We start from the raw sequence: 20,655 nt of genomic DNA on the forward strand, positions 1-20,655 counted from the left end.
GGGCTACAATCCATAGGGTCACAAAGAGTTGGACACAAGTAAAGTAATTTAGCATGTATGCATGACACAATTATTGCTCATTAAGTGATTATAATAATCATAGTTATCACATAAGTTCTTTGCACATAACCTTGTTTCCAGTTATAAACAGTAGATTTATAGGAACCTCTTTGCTAGATACTGTCTTTATCAGCTCTCTGATGTTACTGTGCAATTCTATAAGCTAATTAAATTCAGAGGTTCTGTACTGGGTATGAGGGAAACTCTAAGGGCAAAACGAATTCACAGATAGAGGTTGAATAAATCTCTGATTTTCAATGACAAAGTAGTTTCATCTCATGATAATTTTTAATAGATATTTTTTTTTTTTTACAAATTGGAAAATATATAAGCTGATGTTATCTGAGGAATGCTGTTAAGAATGAAGTTAATGTATTTGAAGTAAGAATGTTATTTCTGACTAATATCTTCCCTACTTAAAAAATGATTTTATGGCTATCCAGTTTCAGTTCTGACATACAAAGAACTTAGAAGTATCACTCCCATCCTTAGAATAAGAGAAAGCTGACAAACTGAAAATCAACGAATTATCTTGGCCCTATTAGAGAACTGAGTTTACAGGACAGACTGCCACCCAGACAAATGTTCCATTTTTGGCTTCAACTGTTTTTCTGCCTTCTCTGGTTTTAATTGGTTATTATATATGATTTCCTTTCACCTCTTCTGCTGCATCAATTATAATACTTCTTAAAAAGTTTTAGTATTTGCTCTAGGAGTTTGAAGCACACATTTTAAACTAAAGCCATCTTCAAATAATAACATGATACTGCCTCAGGTGTAGGGCAAGCATCTTATAACAGGTATTTCCAATTTCTTCTTCCCGTCCCTTATCACAGTACTGTCATTTATTTCATTTACCCACATGTTATAGTCATTCAATACATTACGATTATGACTGCATACAATTATGACTGCATACAATTATGATGGCATTAGCCTATTATCTAATCTTAGTCATTTAAAAAAAAAAACAATAAAAACCTCGTGTGATTTCTAATTTCCAAGTTATTAAATTACTGTACACTTACCATGGGCCAAGCACAATTCTAAATACTTTATGCTTATTTAAGATCCACATCCTTATGAAACAGTACTGTCATTTCTGCTTTATAAATGGCCAAAAGCTGAGGCAGAGAAAGTTTAAGTGACTTGCCCCAAGTCAGACAATTAGTAAACTGGGTTGTATGGGTGTGAAACCAGGCTATCTGGCCTCAAGCCCATGCTTTTATCTCTCCACCCTCTTTGTACTTCCACATGTATCATCCAATTTTATGCCAAATCCCTTCATTCACCTAATGATCATTAATGGAGTATTATGGCACCCCACTCCAGTACTCTTGCCTGGAAAATCCCATGGACGGAGGAGCCTGGTAGGCTGCAGTCCATGGGGTCGCTCAGAGTCGGACACAACTGAGCAACTTCACATTTATGTTCCCCCCAGAGAAGGGAATGGCAAGCCACTCCAGTATTCTTGCCTGGAGAATCCCATGGACAGAGGAGCTTGGTGGGCTACAGTCCACAGGGTTGCAAAGAGTCAGACAGGACTGAGCACAATTATGCTCCAGGTACAGAGCCACGTGCTGCAAGATACGAAACAAGTGTAAGACTGTGCCTGGTTCATCATCTATAAAAGGAAAGAAACTTTAAAAGGGTTCCTCAGGCCTTTCTAGTGTTGCCTGAGGAAATTCAACCTTTTCCCCATATCCATCTCTGACCTACAAATGAGGAGGGTCTGTTGTGAATTCTATACCAGAATTCTCCAGTTTGTCAACAGGATCCCAGGTGCAAGAAACCTCTACTCAAGGATCTACAGGAGGAAAAGTTCTCGATTGTTTTCTACTACTCAGGCTTCAAAGCAAAGAGAAACCCCCTTTCCTCAACAGCATTACAGTCTCTTATCATGTCACCCGTGCGTGCATGCATGCTAGGTCGTTTCAGTCGTGTCCGACTCTTTGTGACCCCATGGATTGTAGCCCTCCAGGCTCCTCTGTCCATGGAAGTTTTCCAGGCAAGAATACTAGAAAGGGTTGCCAAGCCCTCCTCCAGGGGATCTTCTCGACCCAGGGATCTCCCACGGCTCCAGCACTGCAGGCAGATTCTTTACTGCTGAGCCACCAGGGAATCCCATCATGTCATACACGCACACACAAAAAGCTACATCTGTGTACTGTTCATTTTCTACAAGGCCAGATGGCACAGTTTTATGTCTGACTTACTCATCACTCCAGCCTTTTCAGTTCTGCTTTTGGCTAGAAAACATTCCGAGTTTTCTTCCCTCCTTGCATGCAGTCACCTTTATCCCCAACCCGATTGTCTTTTCTAATGCCCTCCCCTCTGAGTGACGCTCTTCCTTATCTGAGGGTTGTTTGGGAACGGGTTGACTCTTGACTCTGCATGCCTTCAAGGGCTTCATTTGGGAGCCAGTTGTTGATCTGGAATAGTTTATTCCTTTGGGCTTCTTAATTCTCCAGCTCCTCTAATCCTCATGTAAATAGGTGACCAGATCCTGAACTTAAAGGCTTTCTCTCCAAACCCTGAGTTACTGAGAGGCAAAGTGTCAGTATATGTGTAAATGCCATACTTTTAGAATCTATAGTAAGTGGAGGAGATGTGTCTATGGCGTGCATGCGTGCTAAGTTGCCTCAGCTGTGTTCAACTTTTTGTGACCCTATAGACCGCAGTCCGCCAGGTTCCTCTGTCCATGGAATTCTCCAGGCAAAAATACTGGGGTGGGTTGCCATTTCCTCCCCTAGGGGATCTTCCCAACCCAGGGATCAAACTGGCACCTCTTAGATCTCCTGCATTGCAGGCAGGTTCTTTATTCTTTATTGCATGATTATCAAAGTGGGGTTCTGGTATTACTTTAAACCAAGGGGCTGGCTAACCTAAGGTAGCCTTTTGTTGCATAGTTAAAAATTCAAGTTAACTTGGGGTCGAGTGAAGCCAAGGAACAAGTGGAGCAAACAGTGCTGAGTCTGAAGGGTGAGATGGGCCCCCAAATGGGAGGAGGAGGCACAAAGGAATTGACTATTGGAGGACTGAGGAGATGGAGAAGAGAATGGAAGTGACCGGGGATTCTGAGCTGATCAGTGAGAACCGGTGTTTGGAGAGGAGTGGGAAGGGCAATTTACAGAAACCAAGCAAAAACAGACCAGTCTTTGGATCCAAAGGAATATCTGGAAAGACCAGGGATTTGAAATCTGACAAACCTATTTTCAAACTCCAGCTCCACCACTGCTTGATCTTGGAAATGTTATTTAACCTTTAGGTTCTCATCAGTATATCAGGGATGATTATGTCTACCCAGTAGACTGATGTGAGGATTAAAAGGAGGAATATGTATAATACACTTAGTGCTTCACACATAGTAAATATTTCATAAATTCAAGTTCTCTCTTTTCTTTTGCTTCACATTCCTCTCTCCCTCCCTGATCCACATCCCAATCTTGAGTCACTTCTAAAAACTGGGTTTGTCTCCTCCATCTTAGACAAACATGACTTTAGGAAGTTCTAATAATCATTTCTAATTCTTTTTAATTAGTTTAAAATTATGAGATGTCACCTCTGCCCTTGAAACACCACATTTCTCTCTGAAAATGATCTGTTCCCATTCCTGACAGATTGATAAAATCTAAAAAAAAATTCTGTTTTTTCCTTTCCACTGAAATGTTCTTTATCTAAAAACACATGAAGAGTAGAGCAATAAATAAAATATCTGGACTCTTAAGGAAAAGAATGTCTGGGAATTCCCTTGCAGTCCAGTCGTTAAGACTCAGCCCTTTCACTGAGAAAAATAATAATATTGCATGTGTGTGGAATCTAGAAAAATGATACAGATAAACTTATTTGCAAAGCAGAAATAGAGACACAGATGCAGAGAAAAAATGTATGGATCTGGCAAGTGGGATGAATTAGGAGACTGGGATTGGCATATATACACTGCTGCTGCTGCTAAGTCGCTTCAGTCGTGTCCGACTCTGTGCGACCCCATAGACGGCAGCCCCCAGGCTCCCCCATCCCTGGGATTCTCCAGGCAAGAACACTGGAGTGGGTTGCCATTTCCTTCTCCATATATATATACACTACTATGTATAAAACCGGAAACTAATAAGAACCTACTGTATAGTTCAGGTGATACAAATGGGAAGAAAATCCAAAAGAGGGGATATATGTATACATATAGCTGGTTCACTTTGCTATAGAGCAGAAACTAACACAATACTGCAAAGCAACTATCCTCTAATAAAAATTAATTTTAACTAATTTTCAAAAAGAGCTTTCACTGCCATAGTCCCAAGTTGAATCCCTGGTCCAGGGAACTAAGATACTGCAATGTGTGGTCAAGAAATAAAAAGAAGAGGAGACTGTCTTCACTCACCAGAAACCCAAACAATGATCAAAACTTAGCACTGAATTCTGAGCAAAAGGGTCAAAATTCGTGTAAATTATCTAACGGGCTTATCATAAGTCCACAATATAAATTTCAAAATTCTGATGCAGATTTGAAAGATGTAAGCAAAACTGAATTTTATATACATATAATAAGGATCCAGTCAAATACTTCAACTTTACTGAAACTCCATGCCTAAAGTATTGCTTGAAATAAATAGAACATCATATAAGAAAGCTTTTAGTTTCTGTAAAGTGATTTCACAAATAACTGGATTTGACCTATAAGGTAAGGAAATTATAATGTACAGAGGTAGTTGTTAAACCTTTTACCCAGTGAAATGTTTCTTTAAATGGAATTTTCTGTGGAAGACCTGCATTTAGAGAAAAATGTAGCAGAAGTGGGAGTGAGAACCGGGAATCCATCTACTCTAAAAACACACATTCTCTCTCCCATTTCTGACTGTGACAGAAACTCTGAGCACCACCATCACCATCACCCCTCCCCATTCATGTAGCCCCTAGGGCTTTAGAATCCACAGGATTCACCACTGCTCTAAAGCATCACTGATCTGTGTGTCTATATTTTCCTAAATTGCATATCGTAACCAGTTACTGTGCCAGTAAATAAATTTTAATGAATCTCAACTATTATACCCTTGTGTCCTATGGCCTGAGTGTGCTCAATCGTGTCCAATTCTTTGTGACCCCATTGACTGCAGACTGCCAGGCTCCTTTGTCCAGGGAATTTTCCAGGCAAGAAATATTGGAGCGGGTTGCCATTTCCTACCTCAGGGGATCTTCCTGCCCCAGGGATTAAACCTGCATCTCTTGCATCTCTTGCACTGGCAGGCGAATTCTTTACCACTTGTGGCACCTGGGAAGGCCACTGTATCTTTCATATGAGATAAAATAGAAGAGATCACAACACACTTCAACAAGCTAATATATGGTTTTAACACACTTATTTCATAAAGATATATATTCCTGAGTATGCTGCATCAGAATGTAAAATGACTGTAAGCCCCAACTGAGAAGTCTGACAGAACCCATGCTGCTTCATGAGGCTGAGAGAACCTCATGAAGTGGATAACATCTTGGTGAAATAATTTTAAAACGACAAACTCCCAACCCTAATATAATGGAACTTTATTCAGAAAAAAAGTTATGGTTGAACAACATATAGGCAAATCAATGAAGAAGTTGGAGGCATAATTTTGTTGGTAATAAAAAGAAGAAGCTAAGTTTTTTTAGCCATTTATTTTTATTTATGTATTTATAATTTATTAATTATAAATACCATGCTCTTTTCCCCTATCAAATAAATGTTCAGTTTAAACCTAAGACTGTTGAATAACTTGGGTTGTCTTAAGCCTTCTATCATAGTTGCTAAGTCCACAAATCAGAAATACAGATGTAAAGGTATTTCAGATACTTTAAATGTAACAAATGGCAAGAGCAATATCTTAGTTAATCCATGAAACTGCATGATATCATTTCTCTTAATAACACTGGGGATCTGTTTATCATCCAGGCCTTGGTATTATGTCTGTATTAATTTTCACAGTAATGGGCATCCAAATACCCTCAGCATATTTGTCTTTTTCATGTGGAACACAAGAGTCAAGTGTTACTTGGGCTCCTAATTGCTGGGTTTCTAACAGAAGAAGTTCTTTGGCTCCTTAAGCTGCAGGATTTTCTCAAAATGATTCATGTCATCTCTGACCAGTTCTCAGCATGATTCAAGATGTTACAGTCTTTAACAAGCAGCATTTTCTGGAGATCACTTCAGATATTTCTTCTGCTCAACAGACCTTCGGCTGTCCACACCAAACCTATCCTATGACACTGTGACTTGTGAATAGTACCGATCAGAGCACAGAAGTATTGTTAAGTGCCTGCTTAATGGGCAAGTCTTCCTTACCACTGGCCCTAAGTTTGATTCATAGATATCTAACAAAACCGGTCTAGGAGCTTATTAAGATAGTATGCACACCATTAATGTAATAGGATTTGTGCTGGCAATAATTATTAACCTAGTCATGTTGGATCACTACCAGATATATGACACCCAAGTCCCAATGTAATTTTCTTCTCTTCCTTTAATATATAATATGGAATTCAGCTTTAGTAAGCAACACATTCATTCAACAACTAAATGTTAATGCCTCATATATGCAAAACAGGACTTCCCAGGTGGTGCAGTGGTAAAGAATCCACCTGCCAACATAGGAGACACTAAAGACATGGGTTCAATCCCCCAGTCAGGAAGATCCCCTGGAGTGGAAAATGGCAACCTGCTCCAGTATTCTTACCTGGAAAATTCTATGGACAGAGGAGCCTGGTGGGCTACAGTCCATGAGGTCGCAAAGAGTCAGACACGACTGCATAACCAAGCACACACACATATGCAAGACACTAAAGTAGGTATAGCAGAGTATCCAAACACATGAAAGGCATCACTTTGGCTTCAAAAATATTAAAATCTGGTATTTAAAATACAACTTGTAAACCACCACTAACAATAGGCATACTTATTGTATAATTTATGTGCTAGCCAATGTTCTAAAAATTTTAACTCCAAGTTACTGAATAAGGATAGCGATTGATCCTTTCCTCATGGAGTTCATCTTTCCATGAGAGAAACAAGAAACAAATGCGTGAAGAAGTGATAAGTTTTATGATGGAGGAAGTTCAGACTGTAATAAAAGACATCACTGGATGTGCCTGACATGGCCTAGGAAGATCTGAAAAGGCTCCCAGAGAAAGTAATAATAAAGTTAACACTCATTTGAGTATGATCCAGGACAAAAAACAAGCAGAACTGCCAAGAATCTGGAGTTGAAGTGTCATAAAAGTTTTGAACTCACAAGTCACGTAAGTAGAAATGTTATAAACATCAGAGCTTCTGCTCTCAAATCCTTAGTCTATCCCTATCCATTGCTGGGCTTGATTTAGTTTTCCCTTTGGAATATCTTCTATTGATTTGTGATTTTGGAAGTCAAGGATTTGTCAGAGCCACCAGAGACCTTCCCTGGTGGCTCAGATGGTAAAGAATCTGACTGCAAAGCGGGAGACCTGGGTTTAATTCCCAGGCCGGGAAGATTCCCTGGAGAAGGTAATGGCTATCCATTCTAGAGAATTCTTACCTGGAGAGTTCCATGGACAGAGGAGCCTGGCGGGATCCATGGGGTCTCAAATAGTCAGACACAACTGAGTGACTAACACTTTTACTTTCACTAGAGAGCTCGGTACAACAGATAACATAACAAAGCACAGGTTTCATGTTAAGATGCCATGATACCCGTTACAAGACTGGCAGGATAGGGTAAGCAGAGAGAAGGGTAGTTTATAGCCATTCCTTTTGGAGCCCCATGGGAATACAGGTAATATTTTTTCCAAATCCAAAACACACTTTATAATCTAAGTGAGGTATAGGAGGGCCTCTAGAAAATTGGCTCAAGATTCAAGTAAAACTCAGGTTTCCTTCTGGTGAGATTCTGGGTTCCTCTAGCTTTATTTTTCATACATTCTTAAGAATGCAGATGCACTAACCCAGGAAGGACAGATCTGAAGTACTAGGTCCTCTGTTACAAAAGTAGAAAGATAACTAGATTTTTACAAATAGGTATGTATTAAGAGGTGTGTTTAGAGAAAGGAAGATTAAGTTCCAGGGAGTCTGGGGAGTTGATTCATGAGATGAGGGGAGTTTTGAAGAATCTTAAGTCTGAAATTATAGTCCAAGAGCCAGAGTAACTTGAGAGGGGACTAGGAATTGTAAGATGGATATTCCTTCCATGTCATTATATTTTTGATCTTATGTCATTCTGAAGTCCAAGTCAGTTTAAGTGCCATGGCACCATATAAAGACTGGAGATGATGATCCATGTCTCTTTCTCTATACTCAGCTACCCGCCCTCAGTGAAGATACAACAGATATTATATGTGTGTGTATGTATATATACTATATATAGAGTACCTGTTGTATGTTTTCTCCTGTGCCCCTTAATTTCCACCCACAAATAATGGATTAGATATCAGCAGGAAAGGAATGAGAGGAGACCAATGCATTTAAATAAGGTGTGAACGAGATTGTCTGTATATATATTAATAGAATCTCAGTATCTCAGAAAATCACTTTGTTCCTGATTCCTCTACTATAATACACAAGGTTACTTTCTTAGATCCATATATATATAATATTGAAGAAAATTATTTTTGAAGTTTCCCTCCAAATTAAATTAGAAAAAGATGAGAAATGCATGTTATAGTAAAGCCCACAGTAAGCAGCTTCTCTCTTGGGTTCACTTGAATACTGCATGGGTTAAACAAAGGCCTGCCTACAAGAATGACTTCTCTCTACTCCAAGAGTTTTACACTTAGCTTTGATGACTTTTGGGACTCTTGTCCTGTGAAACTTCCCACGCTGAGTGAGGCCCACTGACTCTTCTCTGACAGTTGATATTTAGTATTAGAAGAAATACAGGACATTATATGTCTGTAATCTGACTTGTGTCTTCTCCTTTACACTGAACTTTCTCCTGAAAGGTTACCAGTGATCTCATTCTTGCCAAACCTCTTCCTCCATTTCTACTACTGTCTTGACCTCATTGCTCCACCTGCCACAGGCACCTCTTTGGAACACTCTCCTTGTGCTTTGGGAAGCCAGCACTATCACCATGGCCCTTTGAACTTTTTGACTCTCTTATATATCTTGACACTAAATAAATATCTGATATTTGTTAATGTCAAAAATTATATCTTACAGTTCTGTCTCACCATTTTATTAATTGACCTCATTTGAATCCCATGAAAATACTGAGATGAATGAAAGACAGGAACAGGTTTTACAGATGAGGCTAGGGCAGTGTAAATAAGGTCATAAGGTCAAAAGACTCAGGAATGATAGGAGCTAGCATCGCAAACTAGGGCTTCGAACTGTTGGTTTAGTGTCTTTTTTTTTGCATAAATGTTTTCTTTTCTTATTCTTTTGGCACATTTAACATATACCCCTTCTTTCCAACAGAAAAAGTGAAATTTTCTTCATAAATGTGGCTCGGGTCATACTATAGTACAGTTCTCAATCCACAACAGGATCAAGATTTTCAAGTTTCTAAATCCCCACATAGTTTCCATGGCATTTATGATTCATACGTTGTAAGCTAAGGGAAGAAAATGAACAAAACAGCTAAACCAAAATCCTAGGGGAGATGAAGGTAAGATTTCAGAAAACTGGAGAAGCCTGTTTAGAAGATAAACTACTTTTTCATATCCTAAGGACATTACCTGTGCTATCACTCTAGGATATTTCAGCCGAGGTCTAAGATTGCTCAGTGCTTAAAAAGCAAATATAGTTGAGAGATATTAATGTTGTGGTTCCATCACATCAGTATCAGATTTCAGAGGTCATAGAAAGCTATTCCATTTCGAGATCGTGTGGTTCAAATCTGCCTTTTAAGAATGAAAAAGGTCTAGCCCAGAACTGTTAAATGACCTACACAAGATCACACAAGAGTTTATGTTCAGTCAGGACTAGAACTTGGATCTAAACTATGTGGTTCAGTATTTGTTCTCGCTTTCCATGTTTAGTTAAAACATCAGGCTCTCTGCTTATAAGACTACATTTATTTGAGGCCCTTCCCAAAATAAATGAATCAGAATCTCTGGGAGAATAAGGCCCCAGATTCAGTATTTTTTCTGAAGCTATCCAAGTGACTTTAACGTGTAGCCATGGGTGAGGAGAATCAGCTGTACAATAAAATATTAGCAATTATACAAATCATTCCTTACAGACTAAGATACATTGCAAGACAGAATATAATCTGTGTGTAATTTTATTGGGGGATAATTTTCTAAATCTAACAGGTATTACCAGTAATATCCAATGTAATAAAAATGAAGACTTCAATAGCTATTGCTTTATTGCCTTCACTAGCGATTTTTTACTTATCTGTTAGTGGCAGTGTTAAACAGAGGAAAAAAACAGTAATCATAAAACAATTCCTAGGATTTCTGTGCCATTTTACTCCATCTTCTAGATATCTTTACCTCCAGGGTGTACCGAAATAAGGCAACAGTAGGTTGAGGGCAGGAGGAGAAGGGGACAACAGAGGATGAGATGGTTGGATGGCATCACCGACTCAATGGACATGAGTCTGGGTAAACTCCAGGAGTTGGTGATGGACAGGGAGGCCTGGTGTGCTGCAGTTCATGGGGTCGCAAAGAGTCGGACACGACTGAGCGACTGAACTGAACTGAGATAAAATTTATTGAGCTATAGATTTAGATATCTTGAAGAGATTGAAGACAAGAAAGTTTCAGGCTGTGTATGTTTCATCCTTTCTCCAAGGTTGAGAAGGACACTGTTCTTACTATTCAGTTGCTAAGTCATGTATGACTCTTTGTGACCCCATATATTGCAGCACACCAGGCTTCCATGCCCTTCACCATCTCACAGAGCTTGCTCAAACTCATGTCCATTGAGTCAGTGATGTCATCCAACCATCTCATCCTCTGTTGTCCCCTTCTCCTCCTGACTTTACTCTTTCCCAGCCTTAGAAAAGCTGACTTTCCTAATGAGTCAGCTCTTTGCATCAGGTGGCCAAAGTATTGACGCTTCAGCATCAGTCCTTCCAATGAATATTCAGGAATGATTTCCTTTAGGATTAACTGGTTTGATCTCCTTGCAGTCCAAGGGACGCTCAAGAGTCTTCTCCAACTCCACAATTCAAAAGCATCAATTCTTTGGTGCTCAGCCTTCTTTATGGTTCAACTCTCACATCCATACATGACTACCGGGAAAACCATAGCTTTGACTAGATGGCCCTTTGTTGGCAAAGTAATGTCTCTGCTTTTTAATATGCTGTCTACATTGGTCATAGCTTTTCTTCCAAGGAGCAAGTGTCTTTTAATTTCATGGCTGCAATCACCATCTGCAATGATTTTGGAGTCCAAGAAAATAAAGTCTCTCACTATTTCCATTGTTTCCCCATTTATTTGTCATGAAGTGATGGGACTGGATGCCATAATCTTAGTGTTTTGAATACTGAGTTTTAAGCCAGCTTTTTCACTCTCCTCTTTTACCTTCATCAAAAGGCTCTTTAGTTCCTCTTCACTTTCTGCCATTAATGTGGTGTCATCTGCATATCTGAGGTTATTGACATTTCTGTATATTTAACTTATATGCAGAGTACATCATGAGAAACACTGGGCTGGATGAAACACACGCTGGAATCAAGACTGCCAGGAAAAATATCAGTAACCTCAGATATGCAGATGATACCACCCTTATGACAAAAAGATGGAGAAACAGCAGAAACAGTGGCAGACTTTATTTTGGGGGGCTCCAAAATCACTGCAAATGGTGACTGCAGCCATGAAATTAAGACACCTACTCCTTGGAAGAAAAGTTATGACCAACCCAGACATCATATTAAAAAGCAGAGACATTACTTTGTCAACAAAGGTCCATCTCGTCAAGGCTATGGTTTTTCCAGTAGTCATGTATAGATGTGAGAGTTGGACTATAAAGACAGCTGAGCACCAAAGAATTGATGCTTTTGAACTGTGGTGCTGGAGAAGACTCTTGAGAGTCCCTTGGACTGCAAGGAGATCCAACCAGTCAATCCTAAACGAAATCAGTCCTGGGTATTCATTGGAAGGACTGATGCTGAAGCTGAAACTCCAATACTTTGGCCACCTGATGTGATGAGATGACTCATTTGAAAAGACCCTAATGCTGGGAAAGATTGAAGGTGGGAGGAGAAGGGGATGACAGAGGATGAGATAGTTGGATGACATCTCCGACTCAATGGACATGAGTTTGGGTAAACTCCAGGAGTTGGTGATGGACAGGGAGGCCTGGCGTGCTGCAGTCCATGGGGTCACAAAGAGTCGGACACGACTGAGCGACAGAACTGAACTGAACTGAAGTGATTGACATTTCTCCCAGCAATCCTGATTCCAGTCTGTAATTTATCCAGCCTTGGATTTCTCATGATATACTCTGTATATAAGTTAAATAAGCAAGGTGACAATATACAGCCTTGGCATACTTCTTTTCCAATTTGCAACCAGTCTGTTGTTCCATGTCCAGTTCAAACTGTTACTTCTTGACCTGCATACAGGTTTCTCGGGAGGCAGGTAAGGTGGTATTCCCATCTTTTTAAGAATTTTCCAGTTTTTTGTGATCCACACAGTCAAAGGCTTTAGCATTGTCAATGAGGCAGATGTTTTTCTGGAATACCCTTGCTTTTTCTATGATCCAATGGATGTTGGCAATTTGATCTCTAGTTCCTCTGCCTTTTCTAAATCCATCTTGAGCATCTGGAAGTTCTCAGTTCACATACTGTTGAAGCCTGGCTTAGAGAATTTTGCTTGTGTGTGAGATGAGTGCAATTGTGCGATAGTTTGAACATTCTTTGGCACTGCCTTTCTTTGGGATTGGAATGAAAGCTGACTTTTTTCAGCCCTGTGGCTACTGCTGAGTTTTCCAAATTTACTGGTATACTGAATGCAGATGAGCACAGACTCATCTTTTAGGATTTGAAATAGCTTGGCTGGAATTCCATAACCTTCACTAGCTTAGTTCATAGTGATGTTTCCTAAGGCCCACTTGACTTGGCACTCCAAAATATCTGGCTCTAGGTGAGTGATCACACCATCGTGGTTCTCTGGGTCATTAAGATCTTTTTTGGATAGTTCTTCTGTGTATTCTTGCCACCTCTTCTTAATATCTTCTGCTTCTGTTAGGCCCATATCATTTCTGCCCTTTATTGTGCCCATTTTTGCATTAAATGTTCCCTTGGTATCTCTAATTTTCTTGAAGAGATTTCTAGTCTTTCCCATTCTATTGTTTTCCTCTATTTTAGGAATCAATGAACTAAAAGGACCGGAATGAGTGAATTTAATCTAGGTGATCATTATATCTATACTGTGGGCAACAATCCCTTAGAAGAAATGGAGTAACTATCATAGTCAACAAAAGAGAAATGCAGTACCTGGGGAAAACTCAAAACAGAAGAATGATCTCTGTAAGTCTCCAAGGCTAAGCCTTCAATATCATAGTAATCCAAGTCTATGCTCCAATGCTACTAATGCTGAAGAAGCTGAAGTTGAATACTTCTATGAAGACCTACAAGACCTTCTAGAACCACCAAAAAATGATGTCCTTTTCATCATAGGGGACTGGAAGGCAAAAGTAGAAAGTCAAGAGATCTCTGGAGTAACAAGCAAAGTTGGCCTTGGAGTACAAAATGAAGCAGGGCAAAGCCCAACTAAGAGTTCTGCCAAGAGAATGCACAGGTCATAGCAAACACCCTCTTCTGACAACACAAGAGACCACTCTACACATGGACATCACCCGATGATCAATACTGAAATCAGATTAATTATATTCTTTGCAGCCAAAGATGGAGAAGCTCTATATAGTCAGCAAAAACAAGATTGGGAGCTGACTTGACTCTGATCATGAACTTCTTATTGAAAATTCAGACTTAAATTGAAAAAAGTAGGGAAAGTAGCCCTTCAGGTATAACCTAAATCAAATCCCTTACGATTATACAGTGGAAGTGACAAATAGATTCAAGGGATTAGATCCAATAGACCAAGTGCCTGAAGAACTATGGATGGAGGTTCGTAACACTGCACAGGAGGCCGTAAGCAAAACCATCTCCAAGAAAAAGAAATGCAAAAACTCAAAATGGTTGTCTGAGGAGGCCTTTAAATAGCTGAGAAAAGAGAAGCAAGAAGGGCATTAAATTGAGTATTTAAGAAACTACATAAATCCATATGCAATCATTGCAATAATCTTGCAAATTATTTAGAAGTTGGGGAGTTTCTCAAAGGCTGATGATGTATGAGACATAAAATGCTCATTGAATGATTGTTTAATCAAGGCCTTTATGAAAGTTAACATTTTAACTGCAAGCCATTGATTAAGAAGTAGTAGCACCAGTGTAGGCGATGTATGATCACATGCTTCTAGGCATTAGCTAAACTTGAAATAGCAGTACTTTAAATAAGGATGGCTGCATTCCTAATTCATCATCACTGCATGTGTAATTAATGCTCTGTGGGTATGCATAAGTGACAGAAAGGGAGGCTCTTCTATTACTAGGTCACAGCTCAAGACAAGTACAAGAAGCAGCAGCTTCAGATGTCAGATTCCTAATATCAAATAGCATCTGTCTTTTTCTCATATTTTATGATTACTGAATGATTTTTCAGAGGAAGCTGTTGATAAAATTCACACGTGGTATTTTCAACGGGGCATTGTTAGAACAAAATGTTTTACATGAGCATGATGGACTATAAAAAAGGAAGGTGAACAACTGCTTTGGCGATGGAAGCTGGAAGACTGACACACCTAATTTCCTTCTTAATAGGAAAGCAATAATATGGGACATTCTTCTTGGAAAGAGTATCAAAACTATCAGCAAAGGGACGTGAACGCTCTTTTCAAATACTCTGAGACTAGAAGCTCCAGAAACATGGATTTTAGTGAAAATATAAGAGAGCAATGCACATATAAGAAACACTGTAAATGGAAACTTACATTACCATGTGTAAAATAGATAGCCAAAGGGAATTTGCTGTATGGCTCAGGAAACTCAAACAGGGGCTCTGTATCAACCTAGAGGGGTAGGGTAGGGAGGGAGATGGAAGGGTCCAAAAGGGAAGGGATATATGTATACCTATGGCTGATTCATGTTGAGGCTTGACAGAAAACAACAAAAATCTGTAAAGCAATTATCCCTCAATTAAAAAATTAATTAAAAAATAAAAAAAGAAAGAAACACTACTTACGGTGAACCAGACGTTGCTATGGGCAAAAACAATACAGTGTGATGGTGAAAGAGTTGGTGTTGCCCGGAGTCAGGCTGCTTGATTTGAATTCTGTCTCCTGTTGTTTATGAGCTGAAGGACCTTGAACAAATTCCTTAATCTTTCTGCCTTAGTCTCATCTGTAAAATAGAAATAAAAATGTACTCACTTCACAGGGTTATTTAGGGGAATAAATAAGCAATTATATTTTAAACTACCTAATGCATTAAAAATGTTAGGTATATAAATGCTACGTGTTGTTGTTGCTACTGCTATTATTACTAGGCACATTCTGATTTAGATTTAAGAACAAATATCCACTACTTTCATGTTCCTTTCCACCTATAGTTCTGAATCAAAACAGAACCACAAACAAGATACTGTCTTTTAGTGAATTCATTCATCTAATCACTCAGCCATCTACACCACTCACTGTTCAAATGGTATGTAAATTTTTACACGTTTTGGAACATTTTTGGTTTAAGAAAACTCAAATTATCAGGCCAGTCAATGAAAAATTGTAGTTTACTATTAATTAGACTTTAAAGCGTTCTAAATTTTTATTTTCTTCTACCTCTGCATACATCGAATGAAACACAAGGACATTTTTCTTTTTCTGAATTTTCAAACTAATCCTCTGTTAAGAATGGATTAGTCCAGAAGACAATGACTTTTTTTTAAAAAGTCTATGATAAAGGATATTTAAATAAAGGGAGGATAACTACATTCAATGTAAGTTCCTCCTTTCTCTATTTTGTCTCTACTAGGACACAATATGAATAAATGAATCAATGAAAAAGCATGGCAATATGTTAATTTTCAGTCAAGGAGAAAAGCTAGGGGACTTCTCTGGTGGTCCAGTGGCTAAGACTCCGAGCTCTCAGTGCAGGGGCCCTGGGTTCAATCCCTGGTCAGAGACCTGGATCTCAACGCCACAACTAAGAATTTTCATGCCACAACTAAAGATACCAGTGCCACAACTAAGATCTGACCCAGCCAAACAAATACATACTTTTCTTACAAAACAAGAAAAGCTAAACAGTCACAGTTGCACAGAGACTACAGGGAAATATGGAGCCTAGAATTCTGCTTGGAAATGCGTGCTTTGTTTGTACTTTATAAGACACTATTTAATCTACATTTAAGTAATTATCATGAAGGACATAAATTCTTCATTCAAGTGGAAGTGGCTAACGTATGATTCATATTTGTCTAAATGTAGAATAAAATCATTTTTTTCAAAAGTTAGCATGATAGAACAGAATTCACATTCCAGGACTCATATTTTGAATATTAAATTTAATAGCTTTATCTCAAACACTTTCCTATATTTTTCAACACCTTTATTGTTAAAAAAAAAGCAACCTATGGCTGATTCATGTTCATGTTTGACAGAAAAAAATAAAATTCTGTATGGCAATCATCCTTCAATTAAAAAATACATAAGTTTAAAAAATACATTATTTTTTAAAAAAGCAATCTAATACCACTCCATGGCAGCAGTTCTTGCTAAGGATTACCTAACAAAAAATTATAAACATTTTGTTATATAAAAGCTAATTCACCAAAGTAGGTATGCTCTGTTGTTAGCTTGAAAATCATTAATTTCATAATAAATAAGTGCCAGTTGCAGTCCCAAAGAAGCAAGTGATGGGAGAAGAATTATGAAGTTGCATCTGTTCTTGTCTAAGGCTAAATGCTAGAGTTTGGGTCTGGTCCAGGGCTCGATCTGGCTACAGTGTGTAGTAGGCTTACACCTGATATCAGTTTAGGGCCTGTGTATGCAGTTTAGGCGGAGAAGGCGATGGCACCCCACTCCAGTACTCTTGCCTGGAAAATCCCATGGGCGGAGGAGCCTGGTAGGCTGCAGTCCATGGGGTCGCTGAGGGTCGGACACGACTGAGCGACTTCACTTTCACTCTTCACTTTCCTGCATTGGAGAAGGAAATGGCAACCCACTACAGTGTTCTTGCCTGGAGAATCCCAGGGACGGGGGAGCCTCGTGGGCTGCTGTCTATGGGGTTGCACAGAGTCAGACACGACTGAAGTGACTTAGCAGCAGCAGCAGCATACAGTTTAGGATTCGTAGATGCTGCCAGTCCAGGGTTTCCTAATTCTCCTAAGAGGACCCTTTTTAATGCCACACAGCCCCATCTGACAGAGGTAATATGTTTGTTATGTATCAATTAAAATACACATACCAGCAAGCCACCTTGAATTCATTATTAATTTAAAATGAATACACTTTAATAATCACAATCCTTAATACCTTTAAAAAACAGTATTAGATAGATATCAGACTATAAATATTATTTATATTTACTAAGTTTTTGAGAAAGAATCCCCAAACTGCAAGGGTTGGGAATTGCTGACCTGGTTGATATCTTGAAGGTACTGCCAGTTGGAAAATTCTATACGACTTGATTGTTTTCTTGCCAAACTGTCCTGCCTTAAATGTGTTGGGGGCCTTTAAGAGGAATTATGATTGTGCTTGATACTATGTTTATACATTTAAATGAAAGATTAATGAAAATGGTTCCCAATTATCAAAAAAAAAAACAAGACTCTTTTGCGGAGGCAGCGGCCAGTCTTCCTGATGTGTCATGACAGAGTCATTCTTGAAAGCTAATGGTTAGAAAATTGAGTAAACATAAAACCAATAAAGAGAAGATTTCTTCACACCATGTGAAATCAGCTTATAGAGGAGCACATTGCTGTGGAAAATTTTGGGAGAAGCACAAGGATTTTTTCATGATGATGGTATCTCCTGCTTGCAGGCATCAGCTACAAAATGAAAAAAATTCCTCCCCACATATCAATACCAAAGAGCTGACTACTGTCGCGTGACTCCATTTTTTCCAATCTGGTCCCACCCCATCCTTCTTTTGTGTACACACCACGACACTGTATTTATTGAAATACGACATTAATTAGGACTAAGACAGTCTTCTTCCTGTCACTGTTTATAAGTACTTGACAGGGGCCACTGTGCAAAATAATGAAATACTTCCAGCTGACCCCTCATTCTTTCTACTGAATTCTGCTTTAGTTTTTCAGACACTTGAGGGCTATTTCTTTTCCAGATCCAGTTTGTAAAACAAAAACCATCACGAACCAGCAGTCCCTTTTCCCAATTCTAATTTACCAAATTTGTGATCCCTATCAATGTTCCATTAAGCTAACCCACCTCCAGGATCATCTTTCTTGGTTCCATTTATTCTTTTAGAAAAGAGCAATTGACAAGTTACTTACTGCTTGTTTCCTTGCTGGGTTCAGAAATTAAACTCAGGAACTCCTGACGCACAGATAATCCTACTTGTACTTTACCATACATTGATTCACTTAGCTCCTGAATACTGACCATCATCCTAACATGCATCTGCATATTATAACAGGCATTTTTAACAGGTGCCAACTCTTCTAGGCACTATGGGAAGCACTTTCACTATCTTCTTATGAGTTAGATACTATTAGTATCCCTAGTTTGCATACAAGGAAACTGAAACTGGTTAAAAAACTTGTCCAAGGATTCACATGCAAACAATCTAAATCCAGAACTGAAGATCTTAACCACTGAGGGAAAGAGGAAACATTTGCTTCCAACAGGAGTAAAGGACATCATTGATATGAAGGAAAATGAGTAGGAAGGAAGGAAGGGAGGGAAGGAGGAAGGAAGAAAGAAAGAAAGAATGAAAAAAAGAAAAAGGAAGAAAGAAAAAAGGAAAGGAATACATGAAGATAAAAGAAAGGTAAAGAGTTATCAACATATGAAATTTCATTTTCTATTCAAGTATGCTGTCAGTATGTCAGGGAAGTATGGGCTTCCCTGATAGCTCAGCTGTAAGAATCTACCTGCAATGCAGGAGACCTGGGTTTGATCCCTGGGTTGGGAAGATCCCCTAGTTGGGGGCATGGCAAATCATTCCGGTATTCTTACCTAGAGAATCCCCGTGGATTCTAGCCTGGTGGGCTATATAGTCCATGGGGTCACAGAGTCGGACACAACTGAGCAACTAAACACATCACAGCATATGCTGTCAGTACTGCTATATTAACTCACTGTTTTTAGGACCTACAGGGTAAATACAACAAGTAAGGCAATTCATGCATTTGAGCAGAGCCAAAGATAGGACTGACAAACAAGAAAAGTTAATTCAAAGTAGTTTCATCAGGTGTAAAGTACCATCTAGCATTCTATATCTGCTGCTAAGTTGCTTCAGTCGTGTCCGACTCTATGCGACCCCATAGACGGCAGCCCACCAGGCTCCCCCATCCCTGGGATTCTCCAGGCAAGAACACTGGAGTGGGTTGCCATTTCCTTCTCCAATGCATGAAAGTGAAAAATAAAAGTGAAGTCGCTCAGTCGTGTCCGACCCTCAGTGACCCTATGGCCTGCAGCCTTCCAGGCTCCTCCATCCATGGGATTTTCCAGGCAAGAGTACTGGAGTGGGGTGCCATTGCCTTCTCCAATTCTTTATCTAGTCTAGCGGAGAGATAAACACCACAAGCTGTGACAGATCAGAATGGAGAGAGAAGCCCCACCAATCCAGGCCTTGGAGGAGAACCATGAAAGTGAATAGGCTTGGCTCCATTTCTCCAAACTGGGATTCCGCTGGCTCAGGGAGGACAGTGGGAATAAGCAAAGGCAGAGTGAGTTTCCCAGCCTGACTGCAGCTAGGCAACTTGTCTTGGTGAACTAGCGGGAATTGAAGTGGAGAAGTCTATTGAGTTCACAATTGTGTCTGGCCTTCTCCAAAAGGCAATGGAAAGTCACTGAAAGATTTTGTTCGGAAAGGTGACAGCATTAAGGCAAAATTCAGGGAAGTTAAATTAAAAGCAATAGGCTGATGGATGGGGAAAGCATCATTTAGGGGCTTTTCTTCATAATCACTACATTTGGAAGCCTTAAATGCTCGCAGCACGCTGGAAGCAGAGGGGCTGCAAAGGAAGGTGTAGACACACACACACACACACACCACCTCTGGACGGTGGCGGGTGTGAATACAAGGAGCCACAAATTTCAAGAACGTCCATAGGTCACTGACACACACACACACACACACACACACAGCTTTCCAAAAGCACGAACTAGGAGCTCCAGCCCTGGCCGAGAAACTGACTGACTCAAGCTAACGCCCGTCGTCCAGAGCAACCCAAACCACCCACCATCCGGCAGGTGACCCCACAAACCAACCCTACTGGTCCACGCTCCCCATCTCCTCCCGCATGAGCCAGGGAGGGAGATGGAAAAGTTTGGGGAGTAGTCCCCGGCTCACGAGAAGGGCATTTTCTCATTCCTCGGTCACTCTCAGGTGTTCAGAGCGGGAGGATGACATCCGGACCGTCCTCCGGCCACTCCTCCCCCGGGCCGATTATGAAACT

General features: G+C 39.7%; 1 long non-coding RNA gene across 3 annotated transcripts in view; it reads right to left on the minus strand.

Moving 5' to 3' along the window:
• The window catches only part of LOC138988233 (uncharacterized), a 67,952-nt gene that overhangs the window by 46,601 nt on the left and 696 nt on the right, over positions 1–20,655 (minus strand). For 2 of the 3 annotated variants that reach the window (XR_011464522.1, XR_011464520.1), the window contains exon 2: positions 15,256–15,413. This is a non-coding gene — a long non-coding RNA (uncharacterized lncRNA). Of the gene's footprint in view, positions 1–15,255; positions 15,414–20,467; positions 20,635–20,655 lie in introns of those variants that run through there. The other variant, XR_011464521.1, reaches the window with a different exon arrangement.

Source organism: Bos mutus, chromosome 6 (genome assembly GCF_027580195.1).
Source record: "Bos mutus isolate GX-2022 chromosome 6, NWIPB_WYAK_1.1, whole genome shotgun sequence".
Lineage (NCBI taxonomy): Eukaryota > Metazoa > Chordata > Mammalia > Artiodactyla > Bovidae > Bos > Bos mutus.